The sequence below is a fragment of the Myxine glutinosa genome, chromosome 1 (genome assembly GCF_964187855.1).
Source record: "Myxine glutinosa chromosome 1, kmMyxGlut1.1, whole genome shotgun sequence".
Lineage (NCBI taxonomy): Eukaryota > Metazoa > Chordata > Myxini > Myxiniformes > Myxinidae > Myxine > Myxine glutinosa.
The window spans coordinates 98,233,531-98,251,556 of record NC_136261.1 but is presented as its reverse complement, the minus strand read 5'-3'; positions in this window follow the sequence as shown (position 1 = coordinate 98,251,556).

The following is an 18,026-nucleotide window of genomic DNA, read 5'->3' as shown; positions in this document are numbered from 1 at the left end:
CAACAACGTCTTGTGAACTGGAAGACTATTCCACAACAACGTCTTGTGAACTGGAAGACTCCTCTACAACAACGTCTTGTGAACCAGAAGACTCCTCCACAACAACGTTTTTTGAACCGGAAAACTCCTCCACAACAACGTCTTGTGAACCGGAAGACTCCTCCACAACAATGTCTTGAGAACCGGAAGACTCCTCCACAACAACGTCTTATGAACCATAAGTCTCCTCCACAACAACGTCTTGTGAACCATAAGTCTCATCCACAACAACGTCTTGCTGACCCAATGACTCCTCCAAAACAACGTCTTGTGAACCATAAGTCTCATCCACAACAACGTCTTGTGAACCAGAAGACTCCTCCACAACAATGTCTTGTGAACCAGAGGACTCCTCCACAACAACGTCTTGTGAACCGGAAGACTCCTCCACAACAACGTCTTGTGAACAGGAAGACTCCTCCACAACAATGTCTTGTGAACCGGAAGACTCCTCCACCCCAACGTCTTGTGAACCGGAAGACTCATCCACAACAACGTCTTGTGAACCGGAAGACTCCTCCAAGGACCAAGGAGCTTTGACCACAAGAGACAACGAGGTGGTGAACGTTCACTACCCAGATCAATTGGCTGAATTGCGCGATTTATATGCTGGAAAGTCGGACTTCGTCGAGGACACGCCCTCCTGATCCGTCCAAACGTTTGTGCTTTATTTCCCTCTCTTTACCGTCGCCTTTCCTCCGTTCATCGTCCGATGGAGCTCACATGAGTTTCCCTCATTGCGGATTTCTTTGAGAAATTCTCCAAAAGGGAATATTCGAATAACTTTCCTTTCGTCATCTTCAAACAACCTCAAAATCTGTTAAAATCACAACTTAAATAAGCAATTTAATACTTTGAAGGTATTCTGACCTCGTTCCTTCTTCTCGAGGAAACCACCTTCGTTTTCATATGATATTTCAGGCTTTTAAAGGACAACACAACTCACAGTGAAGCAATTAGACGTTTATAAGTTGCACTAGTTCATCGATTTCGACTCATTAAAAACACAACTGACCGAGGGGCGTGGCTTCGCGGTTTCCAGGCAGTCTACGCGTCCTTAACGACAATCAGGCTTTGCAACACAATGTATTTTCCATGATCAATCAGCTTGCTGTCGCTTGCCAAGCCAGCCGTTCCTTCTCAACCGTTTCTTTGGAGTGCTTGCTTGAGTGTTTAAAATTAGGCGAGCACTCCACAAGTTTATTGACAATGGAACACACCTGCAGATCTGGCGGAGGGTCGCAGAGCATTTCCAAATTTTTAATCTATCAATTACTATCGATTACAGTTTCGTCATCGATCAGGATGGTCACTGGAGAAAATGTTAGAATCCTGTCCATTCTTATTGGTTAACAGGGGGTGCGAGTGTGCGCCAATCCGACAACAGATTTCTGCAGTCACCACCACTAATCTCTATTGTGCGGATGGTGCCGGTATTACATAGATCAACAACGTCTTGTGAACCGGAAGACTCCTCCACAACAACGTCTTGTGAACCGGAAGACTCCTCCACAACAACGTCTTGTGAACTGGAAGACTGTTCCACAACAACGTCTTGTGAACTGGAAGACTCCTCTACAACAACGTCTTGTGAACCAGAAGACTCCTCCACAACAACGTTTTTTGAACCAGAAAACTCCTCTGCAACAACGTCTTGTGAACCGGAAGACTCCTCCACAACAATGTCTTGTGAACCGGAAGACTCCTCCACAACAACGTCTTATGAACCATAAGTCTCCTCCACAACAACGTCTTGTGAACCATAAGTCTCATCCACAACAACGTCTTGCTGACCCAATGACTCCTCCAAAACAACGTCTTGTGAACCATAAGTCTCATCCACAACAACGTCTTGTGAACCAGAAGACTCCTCCACAACAATGTCTTGTGAACCAGAGGACTCCTCCACAACAACGTCTTGTGAACCGGAAGACTCCTCCACAACAACGTCTTGTGAACAGGAAGACTCCTCCACAACAATGTCTTGTGAACCGGAAGACTCCTCCACCCCAACGTCTTGTGAACCGGAAGACTCATCCACAACAACGTCTTGTGAACCGGAAGACTCCTCCAAGGACCAAGGAGCTTTGACCACAAGAGACAACGAGGTGGTGAACGTTCACTACCCAGATCAATTGGCTGAATTGCGCGATTTATATGCCGGAAAGTCGGACTTCGTCGAGGACACGCCCTCCTGATCCGTCCAAACGTTTGTGCTTTATTTCCCTCTCTTTACCGTCGCCTTTCCTCCGTTCATCGTCCGATGGAGCTCACATGAGTTTCCCTCATTGCGGATTTCTTTGAGAAATTCTCCAAAAGGGAATATTCGAATAACTTTCCTTTCGTCATCTTCAAACAACCTCAAAATCTGTTAAAATCACAACTTAAATAAGCAATTTAATACTTTGAAGGTATTCTGACCTCGTTCCTTCTTCTCGAGGAAACCACCTTCGTTTTCATATGATATTTCAGGCTTTTAAAGGACAACACAACTCACAGTGAAGCAATTAGACGTTTATAAGTTGCACTAGTTCATCGATTTCGACTCATTAAAAACACAACTGACCGAGGGGCGTGGCTTCGCGGTTTCCAGGCAGTCTACGCGTCCTTAACGACAATCAGGCTTTGCAACACAATGTATTTTCCATGATCAATCAGCTTGCTGTCGCTTGCCAAGCCAGCCGTTCCTTCTCAACCGTTTCTTTGGAGTGCTTGCTTGAGTGTTTAAAATTAGGCGAGCACTCCACAAGTTTATTGACAATGGAACACACCTGCAGACCTGGCGGAGGGTCGCAGAGCATTTCCAAATTTTTAATCTATCAATTACTATCGATTACAGTTTCGTCATCGATCAGGATGGTCACTGGAGAAAATGTTAGAATCCTGTCCATTCTTATTGGTTAACAGGGGGTGCGAGTGTGCGCCAATCCGACAACAGATTTCTGCAGTCAACACCACTAATCTCTATTGTGCGGATGGTGCCGGTATTACATAGATCAACAACGTCTTGTGAACCGGAAGACTCCTCCACAACAACGTCTTGTGAACTGGAAGACTGTTCCACAACAACGTCTTGTGAACTGGAAGACTCCTCTACAACAACGTCTTGTGAACCAGAAGACTCCTCCACAACAATGTCTTGTGAACCAGAGGACTCCTCCACAACAACGTCTTGTGAATCGGAAGACTCCTCCACAACAACGTCTTGTGAACAGGAAGACTCCTCCACAACAATGTCTTGTGAACCGGAAGACTGCTCCACAACAACGTCTTGTGAAACGGAAGACTCCTCCACAACAACGTCTTGTGAACTGGAAGACTCCTCCACAACAACGTCTTGTGAACCAAAAGACTTCTCCACAACAACATATTTTGAACTGGAAGACTCCTCCACAACAACGTCTTGTAAACCGAAAGACTCCTCCACAACAACATCTTGTGAACCGGAAGAATCCTCCACAACAACTTCTTGTGAACCGGAAGACTCCTCCACCCCAACGTCTTGTGAACCAGAAGACTCATCCACAACAACTTCTTGTGAACCGGAATACTCCTCCACAACAACGTCTTGTGAACCGGAAGACTCGTCCACAACAACGTCTTGTGAACTGGAAGACTATTCCACAACAACGTCTTGTGAACTGGAAGACTCCTCTACAACAACGTCTTGTGAACCAGAAGACTCCTCCACAACAACGTTTTTTGAACCGGAAAACTCCTCCACAACAACGTCTTGTGAACCGGAAGACTCCTCCACAACAATGTCTTGAGAACCGGAAGACTCCTCCACAACAACGTCTTATGAACCATAAGTCTCCTCCACAACAACGTCTTGTGAACCATAAGTCTCATCCACAACAACGTCTTGCTGACCCAATGACTCCTCCAAAACAACGTCTTGTGAACCATAAGTCTCATCCACAACAACGTCTTGTGAACCAGAAGACTCCTCCACAACAATGTCTTGTGAACCAGAGGACTCCTCCACAACAACGTCTTGTGAACCGGAAGACTCCTCCACAACAACGTCTTGTGAACAGGAAGACTCCTCCACAACAATGTCTTGTGAACCGGAAGACTCCTCCACCCCAACGTCTTGTGAACCGGAAGACTCATCCACAACAACGTCTTGTGAACCGGAAGACTCCTCCAAGGACCAAGGAGCTTTGACCACAAGAGACAACGAGGTGGTGAACGTTCACTACCCAGATCAATTGGCTGAATTGCGCGATTTATATGCCGGAAAGTCGGACTTCGTCGAGGACACGCCCTCCTGATCCGTCCAAACGTTTGTGCTTTAATTCCCTCTCTTTACCGTCGCCTTTCCTCCGTTCATCGTCCGATGGAGCTCACATGAGTTTCCCTCATTGCGGATTTCTTTGAGAAATTCTCCAAAAGGGAATATTCGAATAACTTTCCTTTCGTCATCTTCAAACAACCTCAAAATCTGTTAAAATCACAACTTAAATAAGCAATTTAATACTTTGCAGGTATTCTGACCTCGTTCCTTCTTCTCGAGGAAACCACCTTCGTTTTCATATGATATTTCAGGCTTTTAAAGGACAACACAACTCACAGTGAAGCAATTAGACGTTTATAAGTTGCACTAGTTCATCGATTTCGACTCATTAAAAACACAACTGACCGAGGGGCGTGGCTTCGCGGTTTCCAGGCAGTCTACGCGTCCTTAACGACAATCAGGCTTTGCAACACAATGTATTTTCCATGATCAATCAGCTTGCTGTCGCTTGCCAAGCCAGCCGTTCCTTCTCAACCGTTTCTTTGGAGTGCTTGCTTGAGTGTTTAAAATTAGGCGAGCACTCCACAAGTTTATTGACAATGGAACACACCTGCAGATCTGGCGGAGGGTCGCAGAGCATTTCCAAATTTTTAATCTATCAATTACTATCGATTACAGTTTCGTCATCGATCAGGATGGTCACTGGAGAAAATGTTAGAATCCTGTCCATTCTTATTGGTTAACAGGGGGTGCGAGTGTGCGCCAATCCGACAACAGATTTCTGCAGTCACCACCACTAATCTCTATTGTGCGGATGGTGCCGGTATTACATAGATCAACAACGTCTTGTGAACCGGAAGACTCCTCCACAACAACGTCTTGTGAACCGGAAGACTCCTCCACAACAACGTCTTGTGAACTGGAAGACTGTTCCACAACAACGTCTTGTGAACTGGAAGACTCCTCTACAACAACGTCTTGTGAACCAGAAGACTCCTCCACAACAACGTTTTTTGAACCAGAAAACTCCTCTGCAACAACGTCTTGTGAACCGGAAGACTCCTCCACAACAACGTCTTATGAACCATAAGTCTCCTCCACAACAACGTCTTATGAACCATAAGTCTCCTCCACAACAACGTCTTGTGAACCATAAGTCTCATCCACAACAACGTCTTGCTGACCCAATGACTCCTCCAAAACAACGTCTTGTGAACCATAAGTCTCATCCACAACAACGTCTTGTGAACCAGAAGACTCCTCCACAACAATGTCTTGTGAACCAGAGGACTCCTCCACAACAACGTCTTGTGAACCGGAAGACTCCTCCACAACAACGTCTTGTGAACAGGAAGACTCCTCCACAACAATGTCTTGTGAACCGGAAGACTCCTCCACCCCAACGTCTTGTGAACCGGAAGACTCATCCACAACAACGTCTTGTGAACCGGAAGACTCCTCCAAGGACCAAGGAGCTTTGACCACAAGAGACAACGAGGTGGTGAACGTTCACTACCCAGATCAATTGGCTGAATTGCGCGATTTATATGCCGGAAAGTCGGACTTCGTCGAGGACACGCCCTCCTGATCCGTCCAAACGTTTGTGCTTTATTTCCCTCTCTTTACCGTCGCCTTTCCTCCGTTCATCGTCCGATGGAGCTCACATGAGTTTCCCTCATTGCGGATTTCTTTGAGAAATTCTCCAAAAGGGAATATTCGAATAACTTTCCTTTCGTCATCTTCAAACAACCTCAAAATCTGTTAAAATCACAACTTAAATAAGCAATTTAATACTTTGAAGGTATTCTGACCTCGTTCCTTCTTCTCGAGGAAACCACCTTCGTTTTCATATGATATTTCAGGCTTTTAAAGGACAACACAACTCACAGTGAAGCAATTAGACGTTTATAAGTTGCACTAGTTCATCGATTTCGACTCATTAAAAACACAACTGACCGAGGGGCGTGGCTTCGCGGTTTCCAGGCAGTCTACGCGTCCTTAACGACAATCAGGCTTTGCAACACAATGTATTTTCCATGATCAATCAGCTTGCTGTCGCTTGCCAAGCCAGCCGTTCCTTCTCAACCGTTTCTTTGGAGTGCTTGCTTGAGTGTTTAAAATTAGGCGAGCACTCCACAAGTTTATTGACAATGGAACACACCTGCAGACCTGGCGGAGGGTCGCAGAGCATTTCCAAATTTTTAATCTATCAATTACTATCGATTACAGTTTCGTCATCGATCAGGATGGTCACTGGAGAAAATGTTAGAATCCTGTCCATTCTTATTGGTTAACAGGGGGTGCGAGTGTGCGCCAATCCGACAACAGATTTCTGCAGTCAACACCACTAATCTCTATTGTGCGGATGGTGCCGGTATTACATAGATCAACAACGTCTTGTGAACCGGAAGACTCCTCCACAACAACGTCTTGTGAACTGGAAGACTGTTCCACAACAACGTCTTGTGAACTGGAAGACTCCTCTACAACAACGTCTTGTGAACCAGAAGACTCCTCCACAACAATGTCTTGTGAACCAGAGGACTCCTCCACAACAACGTCTTGTGAATCGGAAGACTCCTCCACAACAACGTCTTGTGAACAGGAAGACTCCTCCACAACAATGTCTTGTGAACCGGAAGACTGCTCCACAACAACGTCTTGTGAAACGGAAGACTCCTCCACAACAACGTCTTGTGAACTGGAAGACTCCTCCACAACAACGTCTTGTGAACCAAAAGACTTCTCCACAACAACATATTTTGAACTGGAAGACTCCTCCACAACAACGTCTTGTAAACCGAAAGACTCCTCCACAACAACATCTTGTGAACCGGAAGAATCCTCCACAACAACTTCTTGTGAACCGGAAGACTCCTCCACCCCAACGTCTTGTGAACCAGAAGACTCATCCACAACAACTTCTTGTGAACCGGAATACTCCTCCACAACAACGTCTTGTGAACCGGAAGACTCGTCCACAACAACGTCTTGTGAACTGGAAGACTATTCCACAACAACGTCTTGTGAACTGGAAGACTCCTCTACAACAACGTCTTGTGAACCAGAAGACTCCTCCACAACAACGTTTTTTGAACCGGAAAACTCCTCCACAACAACGTCTTGTGAACCGGAAGACTCCTCCACAACAATGTCTTGAGAACCGGAAGACTCCTCCACAACAACGTCTTATGAACCATAAGTCTCCTCCACAACAACGTCTTGTGAACCATAAGTCTCATCCACAACAACGTCTTGCTGACCCAATGACTCCTCCAAAACAACGTCTTGTGAACCATAAGTCTCATCCACAACAACGTCTTGTGAACCAGAAGACTCCTCCACAACAATGTCTTGTGAACCAGAGGACTCCTCCACAACAACGTCTTGTGAACCGGAAGACTCCTCCACAACAACGTCTTGTGAACAGGAAGACTCCTCCACAACAATGTCTTGTGAACCGGAAGACTCCTCCACCCCAACGTCTTGTGAACCGGAAGACTCATCCACAACAACGTCTTGTGAACCGGAAGACTCCTCCAAGGACCAAGGAGCTTTGACCACAAGAGACAACGAGGTGGTGAACGTTCACTACCCAGATCAATTGGCTGAATTGCGCGATTTATATGCCGGAAAGTCGGACTTCGTCGAGGACACGCCCTCCTGATCCGTCCAAACGTTTGTGCTTTATTTCCCTCTCTTTACCGTCGCCTTTCCTCCGTTCATCGTCCGATGGAGCTCACATGAGTTTCCCTCATTGCGGATTTCTTTGAGAAATTCTCCAAAAGGGAATATTCGAATAACTTTCCTTTCGTCATCTTCAAACAACCTCAAAATCTGTTAAAATCACAACTTAAATAAGCAATTTAATACTTTGAAGGTATTCTGACCTCGTTCCTTCTTCTCGAGGAAACCACCTTCGTTTTCATATGATATTTCAGGCTTTTAAAGGACAACACAACTCACAGTGAAGCAATTAGACGTTTATAAGTTGCACTAGTTCATCGATTTCGACTCATTAAAAACACAACTGACCGAGGGGCGTGGCTTCGCGGTTTCCAGGCAGTCTACGCGTCCTTAACGACAATCAGGCTTTGCAACACAATGTATTTTCCATGATCAATCAGCTTGCTGTCGCTTGCCAAGCCAGCCGTTCCTTCTCAACCGTTTCTTTGGAGTGCTTGCTTGAGTGTTTAAAATTAGGCGAGCACTCCACAAGTTTATTGACAATGGAACACACCTGCAGACCTGGCGGAGGGTCGCAGAGCATTTCCAAATTTTTAATCTATCAATTACTATCGATTACAGTTTCGTCATCGATCAGGATGGTCACTGGAGAAAATGTTAGAATCCTGTCCATTCTTATTGGTTAACAGGGGGTGCGAGTGTGCGCCAATCCGACAACAGATTTCTGCAGTCACCACCACTAATCTCTATTGTGCGGATGGTGCCGGTATTACATAGATCAACAACGTCTTGTGAACCGGAAGACTCCTCCACAACAACGTCTTGTGAACCGGAAGACTCCTCCACAACAACGTCTTGTGAACTGGAAGACTGTTCCACAACAACGTCTTGTGAACTGGAAGACTCCTCTACAACAACGTCTTGTGAACCAGAAGACTCCTCCACAACAACGTTTTTTGAACCGGAAAACTCCTCCGCAACAACGTCTTGTGAACCGGAAGACTCCTCCACAACAATGTCTTGTGAACCGGAAGACTCCTCCACAACAACGTCTTATGAACCATAAGTCTCCTCCACAACAACGTCTTGTGAACCATAAGTCTCATCCACAACAACGTCTTGCTGACCCAATGACTCCTCCACAACAATGTCTTGTGAACCATAAGTCTCATCCACAACAATGTCTTGTGAACCGGAAGACTCCTCCACAACAACGTCTTGTGAACTGGAAGACTATTCCACAACAACGTCTTGTGAACCAGAAGACTCCTCCACAACAACGTTTTTTGAACCGGAAAACTCCTCCGCAACAACGTCTTGTGAACCGGAAGACTCCTACACAACAATGTCTTGTGAACCGGAAGACTCCTCCACAACAACGTCTTATGAACCATAAGTCTCCTCCACAACAACGTCTTGTGAACCATAAGTCTCATCCACAACAACGTCTTGCTGACCCAATGACTCCTCCACAACAATGTCTTGTGAACCATAAGTCTCATCCACAACAACGTCTTGTGAACCAGAAGACTCCTCCACAACAATGTCTTGTGAACCAGAGGACTCCTCCACAACAACGTCTTGTGAATCGGAAGACTCCTCCACAACAACGTCTTGTGAACAGGAAGACTCCTCCACAACAATGTCTTGTGAACCGGAAGACTCCTCCACAACAACGTCTTGTGAAACAGAAGACTCCTCCACAACAACGTCTTGTGAACTGGAAGACTCCTCCACAACAACGTCTTGTGAACCAAAAGACTTCTCCACAACAACATATTTTGAACTGGAAGACTCCTCCACAACAACGTCTTGTAAACCGAAAGACTCCTCCACAACAACATCTTGTGAACCGGAAGAATCCTCCACAACAACTTCTTGTGAACCGGAAGACTCCTCCACCCCAAAGTCTTGTGAACCAGAAGACTCATCCACAACAACGTCTTGTGAACCGGAATACTCCTCCACAACAACGTCTTGTGAACCGGAAGACTCCTCCACAACAACGTCTTGTGAACTGGAAGACTATTCCACAACAACGTCTTGTGAACTGGAAGACTCCTCTACAACAACGTCTTGTGAACCAGAAGACTCCTCCACAACAACGTTTTTTGAACCGGAAAACTCCTCCGCAACAACGTCTTATGAACCGGAAGACTCCTCCACAACAATGTCTTGAGAACCGGAAGACTCCTCCACAACAACGTCTTATGAACCATAAGTCTCCTCCACAACAACGTCTTGTGAACCATAAGTCTCATCCACAACAACGTCTTGCTGACCCAATGACTCCTCCAAAACAACGTCTTGTGAACCATAAGTCTCATCCACAACAACGTCTTGTGAACCAGAAGACTCCTCCACAACAATGTCTTGTGAACCAGAGGACTCCTCCACAACAACGTCTTGTGAACCGGAAGACTCCTCCACAACAACGTCTTGTGAACAGGAAGACTCCTCCACAACAATGTCTTGTGAACCAGAGGACTCCTCCACAACAACGTCTTGTGAACCAAAAGACTTCTCCACAACAACATATTTTGAACTGGAAGACTCCTCCACAGCAACGTCTTGTAAACCGAAAGACTCCTCCACAACATCATCTTGTGAACCGGAAGAATCCTCCACAACAACGTCTTGTGAACCGGAAGACTCCTCCACAACAACGTCTTGTGAACCGGAAGACTCCTCCACAACAACGTCTTGTGAACAGGAAGACTCCTCCACAACAATGTCTTGTGAACCGGAAGACTCCTCCACAACAATGTCTTGAGAACCGGAAGACTCCTCCACAACAACGTCTTATGAACCATAAGTCTCCTCCACAACAACGTCTTGTGAACCATAAGTCTCATCCACAACAACGTCTTGCTGACCCAATGACTCCTCCAAAACAACGTCTTGTGAACCATAAGTCTCATCCACAACAACGTCTTGTGAACCAGAAGACTCCTCCACAACAATGTCTTGTGAACCAGAGGACTCCTCCACAACAACGTCTTGTGAACCGGAAGACTCCTCCACAACAACGTCTTGTGAACAGGAAGACTCCTCCACAATAATGTCTTGTGAACCGGAAGACTCCTCCACAACAACGTCTTGTGAACCGGAAGACTCCTCCACAACAACGTCTTGTGAACCGGAAGACTCCTCCACAACAACGTCTTGTGAACCAAAAGACTTCTCCACAACAACATATTTTGAACTGGAAGACTCCTCCACAACAACGTCTTGTAAACCGAAAGACTCCTCCACAACAACATCTTGTGAACCGGAAGAATCCTCCACAACAACGTCTTGTGAACCGGAAGACTCCTCCACCCCAACGTCTTGTGAACCGGAAGACTCATCCACAACAACGTCTTGTGAACCGGAAGACTCCTCCAAGGACCAAGGAGCTTTGACCACAAGAGACAACGAGGTGGTGAACGTTCACTACCCAGATCAATTGGCTGAATTGCGCGATTTATATGCCGGAAAGTCGGACTTCGTCGAGGACACGCCCTCCTGATCCGTCCAAACGTTTGTGCTTTATTTCCCTCTCTTTACCGTCGCCTTTCCTCCGTTCATCGTCCGATGGAGCTCACATGAGTTTCCCTCATTGCGGATTTCTTTGATAAATTCTCCAAAAGGGAATATTCGAATAACTTTCCTTTCGTCATCTTCAAACAACCTCAAAATCTGTTAAAATCACAACTTAAATAAGCAATTTAATACTTTGAAGGTATTCTGACCTCGTTCCTTCTTCTCGAGGAAACCACCTTCGTTTTCATATGATATTTCAGGCTTTTAAAGGACAACACAACTCACAGTGAAGCAATTAGACGTTTATAAGTTGCACTAGTTCATCGATTTCGACTCATTAAAAACACAACTGACCGAGGGGCGTGGCTTCGGTGATTCCAGGCAGTCTACGCGTCCTTAACGACAATCAGGCTTTGCAACACAATGTATTTTCCATGATCAATCAGCTTGCTGTCGCTTGCCAAGCCAGCCGTTCCTTCTCAACCGTTTCTTTGGAGTGCTTGCTTGAGTGTTTAAAATTAGGCGAGCACTCCACAAGTTTATTGACAATGGAACACACCTGCAGACCTGGCGGAGGGTCGCAGAGCATTTCCAAATTTTTAATCTATCAATTACTATCGATTACAGTTTCGTCATCGATCAGGATGGTCACTGGAGAAAATGTTAGAATCCTGTCCATTCTTATTGGTTAACAGGGGGTGCGAGTGTGCGCCAATCCGACAACAGATTTCTGCAGTCACCACCACTAATCTCTATTGTGCGGATGGTGCCGGTATTACATAGATCAACAACGTCTTGTGAACCGGAAGACTCCTCCACAACAACGTCTTGTGAACCGGAAGACTCCTCCACAACAACGTCTTGTGAACTGTAAGACTGTTCCACAACAACGTCTTGTGAACTGGAAGACTCCTCTACAACAACGTCTTGTGAACCAGAAGACTCCTCCACAACAACGTTTTTTGAACCGGAAAACTCCTCCGCAACAACGTCTTGTGAACCGGAAGACTCCTCCACAACAATGTCTTGTGAACCGGAAGACTCCTCCACAACAACGTCTTATGAACCATAAGTCTCCTCCACAACAACGTCTTGTGAACCATAAGTCTCATCCACAACAACGTCTTGCTGACCCAATGACTCCTCCACAACAATGTCTTGTGAACCATAAGTCTCATCCACAACAATGTCTTGTGAACCGGAAGACTCCTCCACAACAACGTCTTGTGAACTGGAAGACTATTCCACAACAACGTCTTGTGAACCAGAAGACTCCTCCACAACAACGTTTTTTGAACCGGAAAACTCCTCCGCAACAACGTCTTGTGAACCGGAAGACTCCTACACAACAATGTCTTGTGAACCGGAAGACTCCTCCACAACAACGTCTTATGAACCATAAGTCTCCTCCACAACAACGTCTTGTGAACCATAAGTCTCATCCACAACAACGTCTTGCTGACCCAATGACTCCTCCACAACAATGTCTTGTGAACCATAAGTCTCATCCACAACAACGTCTTGTGAACCAGAAGACTCCTCCACAACAATGTCTTGTGAACCAGAGGACTCCTCCACAACAACGTCTTGTGAATCGGAAGACTCCTCCACAACAACGTCTTGTGAACAGGAAGACTCCTCCACAACAATGTCTTGTGAACCGGAAGACTCCTCCACAACAACGTCTTGTGAAACAGAAGACTCCTCCACAACAACGTCTTGTGAACTGGAAGACTCCTCCACAACAACGTCTTGTGAACCAAAAGACTTCTCCACAACAACATATTTTGAACTGGAAGACTCCTCCACAACAACGTCTTGTAAACCGAAAGACTCCTCCACAACAACATCTTGTGAACCGGAAGAATCCTCCACAACAACTTCTTGTGAACCGGAAGACTCCTCCACCCCAAAGTCTTGTGAACCAGAAGACTCATCCACAACAACGTCTTGTGAACCGGAATACTCCTCCACAACAACGTCTTGTGAACCGGAAGACTCCTCCACAACAACGTCTTGTGAACTGGAAGACTATTCCACAACAACGTCTTGTGACCTGGAAGACTCCTCTACAACAACGTCTTGTGAACCAGAAGACTCCTCCACAACAACGTTTTTTGAACCGGAAAACTCCTCCGCAACAACGTCTTATGAACCGGAAGACTCCTCCACAACAATGTCTTGAGAACCGGAAGACTCCTCCACAACAACGTCTTATGAACCATAAGTCTCCTCCACAACAACGTCTTGTGAACCATAAGTCTCATCCACAACAACGTCTTGCTGACCCAATGACTCCTCCAAAACAACGTCTTGTGAACCATAAGTCTCATCCACAACAACGTCTTGTGAACCAGAAGACTCCTCCACAACAATGTCTTGTGAACCAGAGGACTCCTCCACAACAACGTCTTGTGAACCGGAAGACTCCTCCACAACAACGTCTTGTGAACAGGAAGACTCCTCCACAACAATGTCTTGTGAACCAGAGGACTCCTCCACAACAACGTCTTGTGAACCAAAAGACTTCTCCACAACAACATATTTTGAACTGGAAGACTCCTCCACAACAACGTCTTGTAAACCGAAAGACTCCTCCACAACATCATCTTGTGAACCGGAAGAATCCTCCACAACAACGTCTTGTGAACCGGAAGACTCCTCCACAACAACGTCTTGTGAACCGGAAGACTCCTCCACAACAACGTCTTGTGAACAGGAAGACTCCTCCACAACAATGTCTTGTGAACCGGAAGACTCCTCCACAACAATGTCTTGAGAACCGGAAGACTCCTCCACAACAACGTCTTATGAACCATAAGTCTCCTCCACAACAACGTCTTGTGAACCATAAGTCTCATCCACAACAACGTCTTGCTGACCCAATGACTCCTCCAAAACAACGTCTTGTGAGCCATAAGTCTCATCCACAACAACGTCTTGTGAACCAGAAGACTCCTCCACAACAATGTCTTGTGAACCAGAGGACTCCTCCACAACAACGTCTTGTGAACCGGAAGACTCCTCCACAACAACGTCTTGTGAACAGGAAGACTCCTCCACAATAATGTCTTGTGAACCGGAAGACTCCTCCACAACAACGTCTTGTGAACCGGAAGACTCCTCCACAACAACGTCTTGTGAACCGGAAGACTCCTCCACAACAACGTCTTGTGAACCAAAAGACTTCTCCACAACAACATATTTTGAACTGGAAGACTCCTCCACAACAACGTCTTGTAAACCGAAAGACTCCTCCACAACAACATCTTGTGAACCGGAAGAATCCTCCACAACAACGTCTTGTGAACCGGAAGACTCCTCCACCCCAACGTCTTGTGAACCGGAAGACTCATCCACAACAACGTCTTGTGAACCGGAAGACTCCTCCAAGGACCAAGGAGCTTTGACCACAAGAGACAACGAGGTGGTGAACGTTCACTACCCAGATCAATTGGCTGAATTGCGCGATTTATATGCCGGAAAGTCGGACTTCGTCGAGGACACGCCCTCCTGATCCGTCCAAACGTTTGTGCTTTATTTCCCTCTCTTTACCGTCGCCTTTCCTCCGTTCATCGTCCGATGGAGCTCACATGAGTTTCCCTCATTGCGGATTTCTTTGATAAATTCTCCAAAAGGGAATATTCGAATAACTTTCCTTTCGTCATCTTCAAACAACCTCAAAATCTGTTAAAATCACAACTTAAATAAGCAATTTAATACTTTGAAGGTATTCTGACCTCGTTCCTTCTTCTCGAGGAAACCACCTTCGTTTTCATATGATATTTCAGGCTTTTAAAGGACAACACAACTCACAGTGAAGCAATTAGACGTTTATAAGTTGCACTAGTTCATCGATTTCGACTCATTAAAAACACAACTGACCGAGGGGCGTGGCTTCGGTGATTCCAGGCAGTCTACGCGTCCTTAACGACAATCAGGCTTTGCAACACAATGTATTTTCCATGATCAATCAGCTTGCTGTCGCTTGCCAAGCCAGCCGTTCCTTCTCAACCGTTTCTTTGGAGTGCTTGCTTGAGTGTTTAAAATTAGGCGAGCACTCCACAAGTTTATTGACAATGGAACACACCTGCAGACCTGGCGGAGGGTCGCAGAGCATTTCCAAATTTTTAATCTATCAATTACTATCGATTACAGTTTCGTCATCGATCAGGATGGTCACTGGAGAAAATGTTAGAATCCTGTCCATTCTTATTGGTTAACAGGGGGTGCGAGTGTGCGCCAATCCGACAACAGATTTCTGCAGTCACCACCACTAATCTCTATTGTGCGGATGGTGCCGGTATTACATAGATCAACAACGTCTTGTGAACCGGAAGACTCCTCCACAACAACGTCTTGTGAACCGGAAGACTCCTCCACAACAACGTCTTGTGAACTGGAAGACTGTTCCACAACAACGTCTTGTGAACTGGAAGACTCCTCTACAACAACGTCTTGTGAACCAGAAGACTCCTCCACAACAACGTTTTTTGAACCGGAAAACTCCTCCGCAACAACGTCTTGTGAACCGGAAGACTCCTCCACAACAATGTCTTGTGAACCGGAAGACTCCTCCACAACAACGTCTTATGAACCATAAGTCTCCTCCACAACAACGTCTTGTGAACCATAAGTCTCATCCACAACAACGTCTTGCTGACCCAATGACTCCTCCACAACAATGTCTTGTGAACCATAAGTCTCATCCACAACAATGTCTTGTGAACCGGAAGACTCCTCCACAACAACGTCTTGTGAACTGGAAGACTGTTCCACAACAACGTCTTGTGAACCAGAAGACTCCTCCACAACAACGTTTTTTGAACCGGAAAACTCCTCCGCAACAACGTCTTGTGAACCGGAAGACTCCTCCACAACAATGTCTTGTGAACCGGAAGACTCCTCCACAACAACGTTTTATGAACCATAAGTCTCCTCCACAACAACGTCTTGTGAACCATAAGTCTCATCCACAACAACGTCTTGCTGACCCAATGACTCCTCCACAACAATGTCTTGTGAACCATAAGTCTCATCCACAACAACGTCTTGTGAACCAGAAGACTCCTCCACAACAATGTCTTGTGAACCAGAGGACTCCTCCACAACAACGTCTTGTGAATCGGAAGACTCCTCCACAACAACGTCTTGTGAACAGGAAGACTCCTCCACAACAATGTCTTGTGAACCGGAAGACTCCTCCACAACAACGTCTTGTGAAACAGAAGACTCCTCCACAACAACGTCTTGTCAACTGGAAGACTCCTCCACAACAACGTCTTGTGAACCAAAAGACTTCTCCACAACAACATATTTTGAACTGGAAGACTCCTCCACAACAACGTCTTGTAAACCGAAAGACTCCTCCACAACAACATCTTGTGAACCGGAAGAATCCTCCACAACAACTTCTTGTGAACCGGAAGACTCCTCCACCCCAAAGTCTTGTGAACCAGAAGACTCATCCACAACAACGTCTTGTGAACCGGAATACTCCTCCACAACAACGTCTTGTGAACCGGAAGACTCCTCCACAACAACGTCTTGTGAACTGGAAGACTATTCCACAACAACGTCTTGTGAACTGGAAGACTCCTCTACAACAACGTCTTGTGAACCAGAAGACTCCTCCACAACAACGTTTTTTGAACCGGAAAACTCCTCCGCAACAACGTCTTATGAACCGGAAGACTCCTCCACAACAATGTCTTGAGAACCGGAAGACTCCTCCACAACAACGTCTTATGAACCATAAGTCTCCTCCACAACAACGTCTTGTGAACCATAAGTCTCATCCACAACAACGTCTTGCTGACCCAATGACTCCTCCAAAACAACGTCTTGTGAACCATAAGTCTCATCCACAACAACGTCTTGTGAACCAGAAGACTCCTCCACAACAATGTCTTGTGAACCAGAGGACTCCTCCACAACAACGTCTTGTGAACCGGAAGACTCCTCCACAACAACGTCTTGTGAACAGGAAGACTCCTCCACAACAATGTCTTGTGAACCAGAGGACTCCTCCACAACAACGTCTTGTGAACCAAAAGACTTCTCCACAACAACATATTTTGAACTGGAAGACTCCTCCACAACAACGTCTTGTAAACCGAAAGACTCCTCCACAACATCATCTTGTGAACCGGAAGAATCCTCCACAACAACGTCTTGTGAACCGGAAGACTCCTCCACAACAACGTCTTGTGAACCGGAAGACTCCTCCACAACAACGTCTTGTGAACAGGAAGACTCCTCCACAACAATGTCTTGTGAACCGGAAGACTCCTCCACAACAATGTCTTGAGAACCGGAAGACTCCTCCACAACAACGTCTTATGAACCATAAGTCTCCTCCACAACAACGTCTTGTGAACCATAAGTCTCATCCACAACAACGTCTTGCTGACCCAATGACTCCTCCAAAACAACGTCTTGTGAACCATAAGTCTCATCCACAACAACGTCTTGTGAACCAGAAGACTCCTCCACAACAATGTCTTGTGAACCAGAGGACTCCTCCACAACAACG